We start from the raw sequence: 13,288 nt of genomic DNA, 5'->3' as shown, positions 1-13,288 counted from the left end.
TAAGGCTCGGGAATTTATAAATACTTGAATGACAACGAACATCGAATAATGAATATTAAATGTCGAGAATCTCTTTATTAAAATATTTAATACATCGAAACGACCCAACGGGCAGGGTTTACAAATACGAAAACGAATCGAAAAACTGACGAATGTTACAAAAGATGCTTACCAACTCCACTTAAGTAGTTATTGTGTTGAATTTCTTGACTTCTAAATGATATATTGTTAATTCACTTATAATTAATGTATTACATATAACAATTTTTTATTTTATTATATTTTTCACCCGTGTGGAACACGGGCTCTAACATAGTAACGGTATATAGGAATTAATGATGAAAGCGTTAACTCTTTATTCTATCACAGAGGATAATATAGCCAATTACACCATGTAAACGTTTAGGGAAGGAGAAATTCTAGGAGCTAATAACAGTAAACATACAACAACCAATTAATACGACTTTGGTAGTATGCTTAATACTTTTAGGCTCTTTGATTAATCTAAACTTGAAAAAACACATAGTTGGAATCTAAGTCCTTGGGAAGTGTCCGTTCGGATTCAGGATCCTCTGGAAGTATGTTGACAATGTGCTTTGCAACCTCAAGATAGAATGTGTACTTGTCAAAGTTAACAGTTGTTCTACAGTCCATCACCTTTTGTTGAATATTAGCTTTTGGTGCAGCAGTGCTACAAAATGAAGCACAAAGCTTGCAATCTTTCTCTCTGAGACATGTCATCTCAAAAGGATCAGTTTTGAAAGACCAACTGCCTGTATTCCAATCCAAGTGGTAGTGGGGAAGAAATCTATGTCCATAATCAGCTACAAATTCAATTGCAACAAGAATGAATTCATATTCCTCATTAGACATGTAGTAAGGAAAGCTCACTCTTGTCCAACCCATCTTTACTCCATTATAGCCCTATCAATGTAAATTAATGAACATAATAATACGAATATATACATATACATATGCAGGTTAATTACCTAACACAAAATTATAATTAATAGTAATATTTGGTATGGAAAAATGTAGAAAGTAGACTCTGTACCTTTTCGATTGCCTCTTTCATTGCAAGCGAACATGGTTCATCGATTCCAAGCAAAAAATGACCATATGGTGCTGCACAGGCACATCCTCCTCGAGCTTGGATGCCAAAGAGGTCATTTAGGAGCTTAGCTACAAAAGCCCCATTAAGAGGCCACTTGTCTCTCCCATTAGTTGTGTAAATGAGGAAGGATAGAATCGCTTGTCTCTCTACTTTTGTATTTCCCAGCACACATATGTTGGAATGTTTCACAAGTCTCTCTAGCGCCTTTTCAATGTAGTCATGTTCTTTCTTGGTAATGACTTCACATTTGATGTATTCTTTAACTTGGAAGGCTAAAGCTGCTTTTACTCGTTGGATAATTTGTGGTGTTCCCGCATCTTCCCTTTCTCCAATGTCGTTAACGTATATTGTGTCCTACATTTTATGGTTGCCACCTCACATTTGTATTCAAAATCAACAGTTATAGTTTGGGTCTACTGGAATACACCATTTTGGTACCTGTTCATTGAAGGAATTAACGTAGTTAACGGTCCCACCGCCACATGTCGAAGGAGGAGCAAATTTCAGCTTGTATAAGGCCTTGCTCATCAGAAGAATTCCTGGTGATCCGGGTCCCCCCAAGAAACTTGTGTGGATTTAAGGCTATGGCATCATAGCCATCAGCAGCACCTGATCTCATATCTATCTCTGCATATGGACCGCTTTGATATATGCATTCAACATTAAAGGTACTTGTCATCAGAACTCTAGTTACCATTGAACAATTATGCAAAATAAAGCAGTTACCTTGTTGCAAAATCAAAGCATGCGAAGGCTCCAAACTCGTGAAGCATGCAAGCTAAAGTGCGTGTGTCAGAACAAATTCCAGTAGCATTACTACAAGCGGAAAAAGAACCCATCATTGGGCGTCCAGTGGTTTGATAAAACTCCAGACGCACCTTCAAATCATCCATATCAAGCATACCATCTTCATCAAGACCAATGTCTATTACTTCTGCTAGGCTTTGCCTCCAGGAAAGGAGGTTGGAGTGGTGTTCATAAGGACCAACAAAAACGACCCATCTTTCTTCACTTTCTATACATGAGTTCAACACTTTCTCTCTTAAAATTGACGGAACTGCAATTCCCATGACTTGTTGAAGCCGTTTAATAGCGGCTGTAGTGCCGGATCCGCAGAAAAGGAGTGCATGATTTTGGGATCCGCCTAAACATTTCTTCACAAATGCGGTTGCCTCGTGGAGCATGTTCATGGTCCGATTACTGACATAGTTGTCACATGTGTGAGTGTTACCTGGAAAGTTTAAAAGCAAGTAAATAACACCAGAAACATGTAAAAACAACAAATGTAAGCTTACCATAAAAGGGAAGAAGATTCTGGATAATGTAGTCTTCGATGTAACGAAGACAGCCACCTGAGGCCGTATGATCTGCGTACATAAGCCTACGTGCTCCAAATGGAGTTTGAATATCAGCAAACCCTCCAACAATTTGTGATCGTAGCCAGCATAGTTTCGTATCAGCACACGAGTCACTATCCGGTGCATCTTTGGCAACAATTACATCATGAAGCAGCTTGGCATATTCTCTTATGGGTTGCTGTTGATCTTCCATCTTCTCTTGGGTGTGAATTGGACAATTCATAGAATCAAAGGGAGTATAGAGATATAGATTATAGAACACGTAATTATAATGTGCACACTTGAACTATATTTGCATTGGATTTTTCATAAACAGAAAACTTTGAATTTTTAGTTTTTATATATAGCTTTGATTTCTATGTTATTTAGCTTAAAGACTTTCTAGACTTTTCTTCCTTACAAATAGAAAATGGGCTAATAGTCTGAACATTTCTGGGTCAAAGTTAGAACACCTTACTTAAAACATAATAAATTAATAAAGTTGTTAGGTGGTCAGCCGTTAGCCGCCTTCTAATTATGACTAGCTTTTTCGTTTTATTCACAGGGTTTTTTTTTTTAAATCAACAGCCGTCATTTAAATGCATTAATATTAAACCTATATATCAATAATATATGGAATGTTTAGGTTAAAGATTTTAGTGAAACAATCGATTTAGTTTAATTTCATGTTTTAAACTTTGGTTGAATTTTTTACCAAACTAGTTGGTGGAAAAAGTATTTATCATTTTAGTGCTCCATGAAAACTATTTACCAAACTAGTGTTTTTCATTTGTTTTATATTCAGCTTTATTTTTAAATTCTTTTATTGGAGTCTTTTAATTTTTTTTATTTAGTTAATCGATTATTTATTTTTTTATAACATAATGCTTATGTATATTTTATCTATCAATCCAGTATCTTCTTTTTTTATATATATTTTCTTATCAGTCAGCTTTTCTTTTCTTTCTTTCTTTTTTTTTTGTATTTTCACTAATTGTTATAATTTTTTTCTTCTTGTTTTATTTTTTATCTACAAATGTCAAATATAAAAACAAATAAATCATCTAAATAAATTCAAAATGAAATAAGAAACATAAAAAGATAACCAAATATTAAAACTTAACCTGCTACAAGCCACGAGTCTCAATATCAAATATAAACGAAAATATGAAATTCAAAGAACACAAACAAAAAGGCCAAAATGCCAAATGAAGTTGAGTCGCTACCGATCTCTACAACTATAAACAAATTTAAAAAAATGTGTAAAATAAATTGAATATACTACACTGAACATATTTAAAACGAAAAGAATCTAGAACATCAGTACCAGTTAGGTTCGTTACCGTACCGAAACTTAACCCGGCCAAAAATAAATTCGTAAATGAACATACTTAAAACAAAAAAATAACATAATTTGGTAAAACCCAGACGTTGCGGTATTATTCGACGTGGATTTGATCGGTATCGGTTATGTTCGTCAAAGTCTCGAAACTAAACCTAAAAAATAAAATTCGTAAAATGAATATATTTAAATAAAAACAAAAAATAAATAAATTTGAAAACAATAAAAAAAAGGAATAAAAAGAATAGCAACGAGATACAAAAAAAGATAAGAAAAGTTTTGTTGATAAAATATAAAAAAAGGTTAATTAATATAAAAATAATAAAAAAGAAACTCTAATATGATGATTTAATAATAAAAGGTGAATAGAAAATAAAGGAAAACACTAGTTTGGTAAATAGTTTTCATGGAACACCAAAATGGTAAATACGTTTTCTACCAACACCAGTTTGGTAAAAAATTCAACTTTGGTTACCAACTTTATCATAAAAATCAATAAAACAGCTTAAAGCCTTAAAGTTTGTAAGTTTCATGTACAATTGAATGAGCAAATTAATAAACTAGATCAGTAGGCATGAAGAATTGTGTGTTTGGGATTGCTTATTTTAAGAAACTTATGGCTCATTAATTTTTGAAAAAGTTAAAAGTTGTTTGGTATTGCGTGTTATTGTGAGGAGATAAGTGAATAAGCTATAAAGTTGTAACTCATTAACTTATGGGAAAAGTTATAAGAACGTAAAACCCAAAAACTTCTTAAAGTAGCGTTTGGTGTGCAGGAATGAGAGGCAAAATGGGATTAACCATTTGATGGAATGAATAAAAAGATGAGAAAATTCCCAAAATAGCCCATTTTAAAGAGAGAAGTCCTAAAATAGCCCTTTTTCCCTCAAAATCTTTTATAATTTGGACTGTCAAGACGCATTGGGAATAGATAAAAATAAAGAAGAGATTTCGAAAGAAAATCAGGTAAAAGACGAGATTTGGGGAAATAATGCCGTGCAAGTCCAAATTATTTGTAATCTTGGAGCAAAAGTTCAAAATTTTCAAAAACTTTTTTACTCAAAAAAACCGTCTTGAGAGACTGTCTTTTTAAGTTTTCTACCTTTCCCGTCCAAATTTGAAAATTCTTGAAAAATTATATTTTTTTACAATTATACCCTTGAACCACCATCACTACCTTGAACCACCACCATCACCGACGCCGTCGGCCCCACCCCATCACCACCACCATAGCCGCCTCCACCACCACCACCACCTGTCACTACCACCATCATCGCCACCGTCACTACCACTTGATAGATTAAAAGGTGGTGGTGGTGGTCGGAGAAAGAAGGTAAGGTGTTGGACCACACAACAGAGTCAAGATCAAGAAGTTGGTTTTGTTGGGATGATGAAAAGAACAAGGGAGGGACTGTTGTTGGCCTGATTTAGTTGGTGGTTGAAGGGTCGTGGTTGGTGAGGTAAGTGAAGGGCGGTGGCGCGTGAATTACACTCTTCTTCAGCACCACTTGATGATTGTAGGCTGCCATTGTTGTTGTTTCCAGAATTCATCATGTGTTGATGAAGTGAAGATTCTAGAGTCGGCAATAGGGATGGTGGTCGTGACGGTGACGATGATGGTGGTAGTGACGGATGGTGGTGGTGGTAGTTGAGGCAGCGATGGTGGTAATGACGGTGGTGGTGGTGATGGGGTGGGGCCGACGGCATCAGTGATGGTGGTGGTTCAAGGTGGTGGTGGTGGTGGTGGTTCAAGGTGGTGATGGTGGTTAAGGGGTATAATTGTAAAAAAGATAATTTTCAAGAATTTGAAAATTTGAACGGGAAAGGTAGGAAACATAAAAAAAACAGTCTTTGAAGACGGTTTTTTTGAATAAAAAAAGTTTTTGAAAAATTTGAACTTTTGCTCCAAGATTACAAATAATTTGGACTTGCACGGCATTATTTCCCCAAATCTCGTCTTTTACATGACTTTCTTTCAAAATCTCGTATTTATTTTTATCTATTCCCAATGCGTCTTAACAGTCCAAATTATAAAAAATTTTGAGGAAAAAAGGGCTATTTTTGAACTTCTCTATCTAAAAGGGGCTGTTTTGGGAATTTTCCCATAAAAGGATCGATGTTTGGTTGATATCAACGAAATGGAATTAGCCATTGTCATGTTCACTCCATTTCTCCCTAAAACTCTATTTCATTCCATCCACACCACTTGTTTTTTTCATTCCATCCCTCTTTCACACAATGTCACCTCCACCACCCACCACCATCGCCCTCTCACCACCACCACTACCGCTGCCACCACACACCATCATCGCCGTCACCCTCTCACCACTACTACCGCCGCCCACCACCAACCACCCATTGCCCCCAACCATAGCTCTCGCCCATCGTCATCATCACTGCTGTCCACCACCACCACTACCAGCAACCTACTGTCACCAACCATCGTTCCCGGCCATCGACTTGGGATTTATCTGAATTGATTCCATCGGTTAATCAACCACGGGATTTATCCTTTCAAATTCCAACTCGACCTTGATTCCTTGTAGAATACAACTTAAAGGGATTAGGTTCACTTATTAATAAGGTTATGTCAATGTGTAGCGAAAGGCTACAAAGTAGGGTGTATAAGTGATAAGTGGTGTTTAGTCAGCAAAGGGTTAATTTTTATTTTATGGATGTAATGATTTTGTAGCTTCATCACATCGTTAGGTAATCTATTTTTTTATTTTCTTTTTATAATTAAATCAAACAAATAAAAACTCATTAAATTAAATAAATAAATAAATTCATGAAAATTAAAAAAAGAAATACCGGAAAAAATACATAACCAAAAAATAAAAAACAAAACTAAAAACCATAAAATTCGTGCATTTTTTTGTAATATTGTTCCAGTAATATGGCCTCTTCGGTAAACCCCTTTGAGATGAGGTACTCGAGTCTCGTTCCAATTGCTGCAATTCAAATAGACCAGCAAGCCAATCGTTGGTTTCGTTGCTAGCTTGGAAGGTAGCAAACGTTCCACGTTTTGGGTTTCGAAATGACCGAACATATAATTTAGTCGGTCCAATTCTTCACGGGCCCCCACATCGGCTTGTGTCGACGACGAACCCGACACATTTTTTCTATTTCATTGACAAACCAAACACCTTTTTTTATTCTCTTACAATAACTAATTCCATTCCTTCTCTCATTCATACCTACCAAACACTACCTTTATTCAGCCAAATGAAAACCTCCATTTGATTCATCACATATGTTAATGTCTAAATTAATTAGTTTAGCCGATATCAGTCATGAAAATACATAAATAATCATTTCCTATTTTACTTTACAATAAATTGATTTGTGTAGTGGATGCTGAATATTTAATGGCAATATGGGAGGAATGGGTCACCATTTGTGTCATAAATGTCCAATAAATTGATTTACAATTTTCGACGAACCAATGAGGCCTGAAATAGACTGAGCTATAAATGGATACGGCTATGAATGAATTTTGCAACGGATGTATGTAGGCAAACTGGTTTCTATATGGGTTAAACCGGTTTTTATATAACCTGTTCTAAACAGTCGGGTTCAAACCGGTTAGAGCTTAAAAATAGCTTCAAACCGATCCTAACCCGGCACTCTGGCAGGTTACAACTGCTTAAACCGGTTTTTGTAAAAGTGGTTCCAAACCGGTGCGGTCGTGGTTCATTTTTCGGGTAAGTTTGGTTAACCGGTTTGTATGGCCATCTCTATTGAGGAAGGCATTCACTAATTACCACGTCACTGCCACGTAGGCATTTGAGGCATTCGCTAATCGTTGTGTAATTGTTTTACTAGAAACAAAATTTTAATTTTTATATAAAAAATGAGATTGAGGTCTTGTGATTGTGATTATAGCTGGTCCTACCATATGGAGCCCCTTGCTCGTAACTGCACTAGCACCCAAGGGGGCATTTACTTGTTTGGCACCTATACACATGGGGTAATAATAGTTTGGCGGGTGTTAAAAATCCAAGGTGGAGGGTCTTTGACGCCAAAACACCTAGTCTAATCTAATGGAGAACATGCCATGCATGGAAAATGGTTGTTTGCTACATCAGACTTTTAACTAGGTTTCGGTATAGATTTAAATTCATTAATGTCGTTTGAAAAAATTAAGTCAATGCTTCTGTTTTTGTCGTAATACAATTCTTACATTATATAGGAAAAACAATGAACGTAAAGTTCTTTTTGTTTACATAAGTGCTTACGTAATTATCTTCATAATTGAACCCGTGTGGGGTCCTAATTACGTGTCCTCCATTATTTGACCAAGAGGTTGTCGCTTTGCCTGCTTTATTCACATGCTTGCTTTTAATCAATGAACCCATGTGTAGGGTCCAATTCACTTGTATCCTCCATCATTTCGTCTGAGAGGATGTCACTTTCTCTGCACTCTTCACATGCATGATTTTCTATTATGCGTGCGAGTTCTTGACACAATAATTTTTTAGTGGCCGGACCTACATCAAGTTGATTGAGAATGATTCGTTGCTCAATGGTCTCTATTGCATGTTTTTCATGCACAAGTAGGGGGGTTCCACTGTAACTAGTAATTATGCAGTTTTGGCTGCAGTAATTAATTTTCTTAAAACTTCCAACTTTAATCCGCTGAAGAGTCTTTAAGATTTTTAGATACCCATTAACTCTAATGGAGACCTAATTGCTGATATCTTCTTTTTCTTCCATGACTTTGGAAGGTTGGACATTTCTTGTTTTAGCTAAGCCAACTAATAAATATAAGGCGGGAAAGCTTTTTTCTTGATACCAATCTGGTAACGCAGAGGTGCATTCAATATAAATATTAGCATCTTTGGCAGCTGCAATCTTTTTTCTGAAGGTTTTTATAGCCTTCTTCATGCCTTCTGTGAACAAGTTAATTTCTTGTAAATTAGCAGAGGGATATATACATTTAATTAGTCCAGCAGAAAATGCAAGAGAAACTAAATGAGGATCAGATCCTGGACAGAAGTTGTATAGACTTTTTGATGTCTTGTCTTCTGTGTATATATTTTTGACTTCAAAGTCGTCTGGGCTAAGAGCCCTAGCTTTAGACCAGACTGATCGGAATTCGCCCAAACTTATTAGGTCGATTTCTTCATTCTGAATCTCTATTCTTTTTTCTGATTTTCTTTCAAATGGTGAGTTTGAAAAGTTAACCGGTGATGTTCTTGTCGTCTTTACTACAGGTGTAGGAAAGATAGAAATTCTTAATGGAATTTCTTTTTTCCCAAATTCTGCAGAAAATCTTGTGGCCTCTTGTTGGGCTTGTAACAAGGAGCTGAATTTTTTGTAGGGAGCTGACGTATTCTGGATATATTTTGAGACAATAGCCCAGTCTGCATAAATTCCTCTGTGGTCCCCATAAAAAATGACGTAGAATCTTGAATTTTGATTTCCTGGAGATGTCACCTTTTGAGCATAGGTGGTTTTAATAGTTTTTGGCAAACTATCAGCCGTAAACGGATTTGAGTTGTCTTTACCGGAGCCGTTTGCTTCCGGACTAGAAGATGATTGTGGCTCATCTTTTGCCTCATGTATGCTTTTTCCCAAAGCATCAGGGATCAACGGACTTGATTTTTCTTTACCTTTAGCCGTTTGTAAAGGAATAGATTCTGTTTTTAGACTTTCATCTTCCTGTACATAATTTACAGTTTTGGTGTTAAGCAATTCATTGTATAACACAATTTGCTGTTGCACAGCTCGTTATTCTATTAAAAGAATTTTTTCTTTTAGGCGTAGGGCCTTGATTTTTTCTTTTTCTTCATCCATCACAATTCTTTTTCTAAATGAGGGTGTGATGAACTTTCGAAAGAGACGCATTCTGTTTATAGAAAAAGATTACGTCATTGCTTACGTATTTTGAAAGTCACGTGTCAAGCTATCAGCTAGCACGTTTTTTGGTCCTTCAAGATGGTCAATATTAAAGGAATATTTTGAAAACCACATTTGCCATCTGACTAGGCGTCCTTGCTTATTATCTCCTGAAATTTTTGTTTTTAGGAAATAAGTGAAGTTTTTATTATCTGTCCTGACTAGGAATTTTACAGGGGTTAGATAAATAGAAAACTTTGAAATGGTGTTTTTTTACCGCTAGTAATTCTTTTTCATTACTGTGGTAGTTTCTTTCAGCTGGTTTAAAACTTCCAGAGGTGTATTTACAAATTTACTCTCTATCAGCTGTTTTTGCCTTTAAGACCCCACCCCAAAAATCATTTGAGGCATCGGTTTCAATTATAAGAAAATCTTCTTCTTTTGGAAGATAAAGTCTAGGAAAACTTTTTAAGTTTTTCTTTATTTTTTTAATGTAATCTGTATCGGCTTCTTTCCAATCCCATACATAATCCCTTTTTAATTTTACCTGTAGCGGCTTTCTGAGCTCTGCAAACTTCGGGATGTAGCTTTCGGCATAAGTTAAAACACCAAGAAATCTTTTCAAATGTTTTTTGTCTTCTAAAGTATTTGGAAATTTATGTAAATTTTTCAAAATATATTTTTGTGGACAATGAGTTCCTTGATCTATTTCAAGACCTAAAAAGTTTATCTTTGTTTTAAAAAGATTTGCTTTCTTTTTTGACAAAATAATTCCATATTTTTCAATTGTTTTTAAAACAGATAAAACATGAAAATAGTGCTATTCCTCAGAGTTAGAAAATATTATGATATCGTCTACATAGACGGTACAATAATCTTCTAATCCTCTTAAAGCATTCTGCATATGTCTTTGAAATATACTAGGTGCTTGTTTTAATCCGAAAGGAACTACCTTCCATTGATAATGACCATCAGGACATGTGAATGCAGTTAGTAACTGAGATTCTTCATCTAATAGTACCTGCCAGAAACCACTTTTGCAGTCGAAACTAGAAAATATGGTTTTTCCTCTTAAGAGGGTTAGTAATTCTTGCATACACGGAAGATTATAACTATCTCCTATTGTTGCTGAATTAACTGCTTTATAATTTACTACCATTCGCTTTTTTCTTCTTCTTTTTTCAGCTTCATTTTCAACTAGAAACGCTGGTGACATATGAGGTGACTTAGTTGGAACAATTAATTTTAGCTCAAGTAACTCTTTAATTTGTTTGCTAAACTCCTCTCTATCTTGTGGACTGTATTTCATTGGTTTTACCTTGATTAAGTCTTAGGATCTATTAATTTTATTACGCTTTCATCCAGTTTTTGGATTTTTCTGGGTCAATGGGATTTTCTGAGTATACTTTTTCAAGTAGTGCTTCTATTTTTTTATATTTTTGTATTTCTATGAAATATTTTTCTTCTGGTTTTATAACTTCTTGAGTTATATTAGTACCAGGTATTTGCTTTATTTTTGAATATTTTTTCATTGACTCAAGAAAATCGGGGTTCCCAACGTGAAGTGCTTTGGTTATTTTCTTAATCAGAATCATTTCTTGATTAAGGTGAAAAGATATTTTGTCTAACCATTGTGTAAAGGGTCCATAAAGCTGACAGAAATTATTTCCAATGAGTAAATCTATTCCTGATTACTGCTGATTAATGGTAGGAATAGGAAATGGTTCTACTGAAAAGTAAACTATAAGATTTCTACAAACCTTATTTAGTTTGATTGTTTCTTCATTAGCTATAGTTACTTTAATGTCCTTGGGTGTGTTTTCCCAAAGTTCTTCAGGGATAATGTACTTACTTGCTAGACAGAGGCTTGCTCCGGTATCAACATAGCCATGTAAAGTTATCGTTTTATATCCTTTTAGAAAAATTTTTCCTTTAATATAAATAGAGTTGGGATTGGTTATACTAGCATAGACCAATTCCTCTTGTTTTAAAATATTTTGACAAAAATGTAATTTGCCTAATTCATTTTCTTCTTGCTTATGAGTTGTAGTCATTCTGAGTCAGTAGAATCGTCAGAAGAGTCGTATTTAACTGTTAATGAATATACCTAAGTATACCCATCGTAAATGTTTTCAGAAGGAAAATATCCTTCTTCTTCAGCTTCTAAAATGAGCTTTGTTTTTTCTGGGAATTTTTGTCGGTTAGGACATTCGTTGGCATAATGTCCTTCTTCAGAACATATCCAACATCTGCATTTTTTCTTTCCTTGCGGACAGATTTTTGGTTTTTCTTTTGAAAAATATTTACCTGGCGTAAATTTTTTCTTCTTGGTTTTCCAGAACCTTCTTTTTGTTTTATATTTTCTTTTATATTTCTTTTTGAAGTATTTTTTATCTTTGGGTGGGTCACATCCAAAGGATAATTGAGGTGTTTCGATTAAAGTACTGCAACATTTTTTGTTAAATCTTTTTAACTGTTTTTGTTTATTGGAGAAATCACAATAGACTGCTATTTCTTCTTTAACAATTCTTGTAGTAAATCCGAGGGAATGCATAGTAAAAGAATTCTTTTCTTTATTCCATCTTTCTTTGGCCGTTTCTCCTACTATGGGGATTTTCATTAAGTAGGCTTCTATCCAGAAATGATATTCACCCGTACTTAATTTGTACAAGTTTTGCTCAAATAAGCAAGTGAAATCGTCTAAAAGACATATAACACATAATTGTGCTTTCGTAAGATTTTATCTTGCTTTTTCCAGCAATTTTTGATTTTCTTGATCTTTATTTGTAAGAAAATCAAGACCTAAAAACATCATATACATGGCGTTTATTAGTTCGCCAAAGAGGTCTATACCATTCATATTTTCATTCCAGGTTGTACCTTTAATGAAATCTTGAATAATTTCGGAAGATTTATGTTCTATTAGTAATAAAACTGATTTAGCATTAGAGAACTCTTCTGGATTGGATTGGATAATGAGACTAATCTCAGTATTCCATTTGTCTATAACTTCTTTTCTTTTTTCAAGATCAAAGATACAGTCTATTTTAATAGTGTCAATTGTGGTTGAACTTCCGTTATTAGAATTTGGTATACCTTTGTGATAAGGCATAGAAAATTCTACATTTTTCTTTTTGTGGCTAGTATAACTAGTACTGGCCCTATTTGTTATACTATTGTACATAGGAGTGTATTCTTCAGAAGAACTTTCATCTTCAGTTATAGGTTCTGGTGTTATATCTTTTTCAATTTTAGGTTCTTTTACTGTAAAAACCTTTTCTGGAAAATATTTGTCTCTAAGACTTTTATTTTCCGCAATTTTTTGTTCTCATTCTTTATCACTTAGTGACATTAGTTGGACTAGTTCATGTATTTGTTCAGCTGAGCCTGTCTCTAGCTGATTGTCAAATATTTGTTCTAGCTTTTGAGAGATAGAACTCATTTTTTTTGTTTTGTTAAGCTCTTGAATTTCTCTTTCAAGTTTTAACTTTTGCTTTAATAACTCGGATAGAGTTTCTAATTTGTCACCTGGATGCATACTCCAGTCATCCTGAATTATGCTGAAATTTTGAATTATGTGACACTTTTGTAGCTCAATTTTTAATAATTTAGACATCTCACATGAGCTTCTTTTTTCTTTTAAAAGGTTATCAC

At 34.5% G+C, this 13,288-nt stretch overlaps 1 pseudogene; it reads right to left on the bottom strand.

Moving 5' to 3' along the window:
- Positions 1-504: 504 nt before the first annotated feature.
- On the bottom strand, positions 505-2,665 carry LOC143559809 (uncharacterized; annotated as a pseudogene).
- Between the last annotated feature and the right edge of the window lie 10,623 nt (positions 2,666-13,288).

This window comes from Bidens hawaiensis, unplaced genomic scaffold, assembly GCF_021521415.1.
Source record: "Bidens hawaiensis isolate Kalapana, Puna unplaced genomic scaffold, B.hawaiensis_p1.1 tig00020044_1, whole genome shotgun sequence".
NCBI lineage: Eukaryota > Viridiplantae > Streptophyta > Magnoliopsida > Asterales > Asteraceae > Bidens > Bidens hawaiensis.
This window is presented reverse-complemented; position numbering and strand designations above follow the sequence as displayed.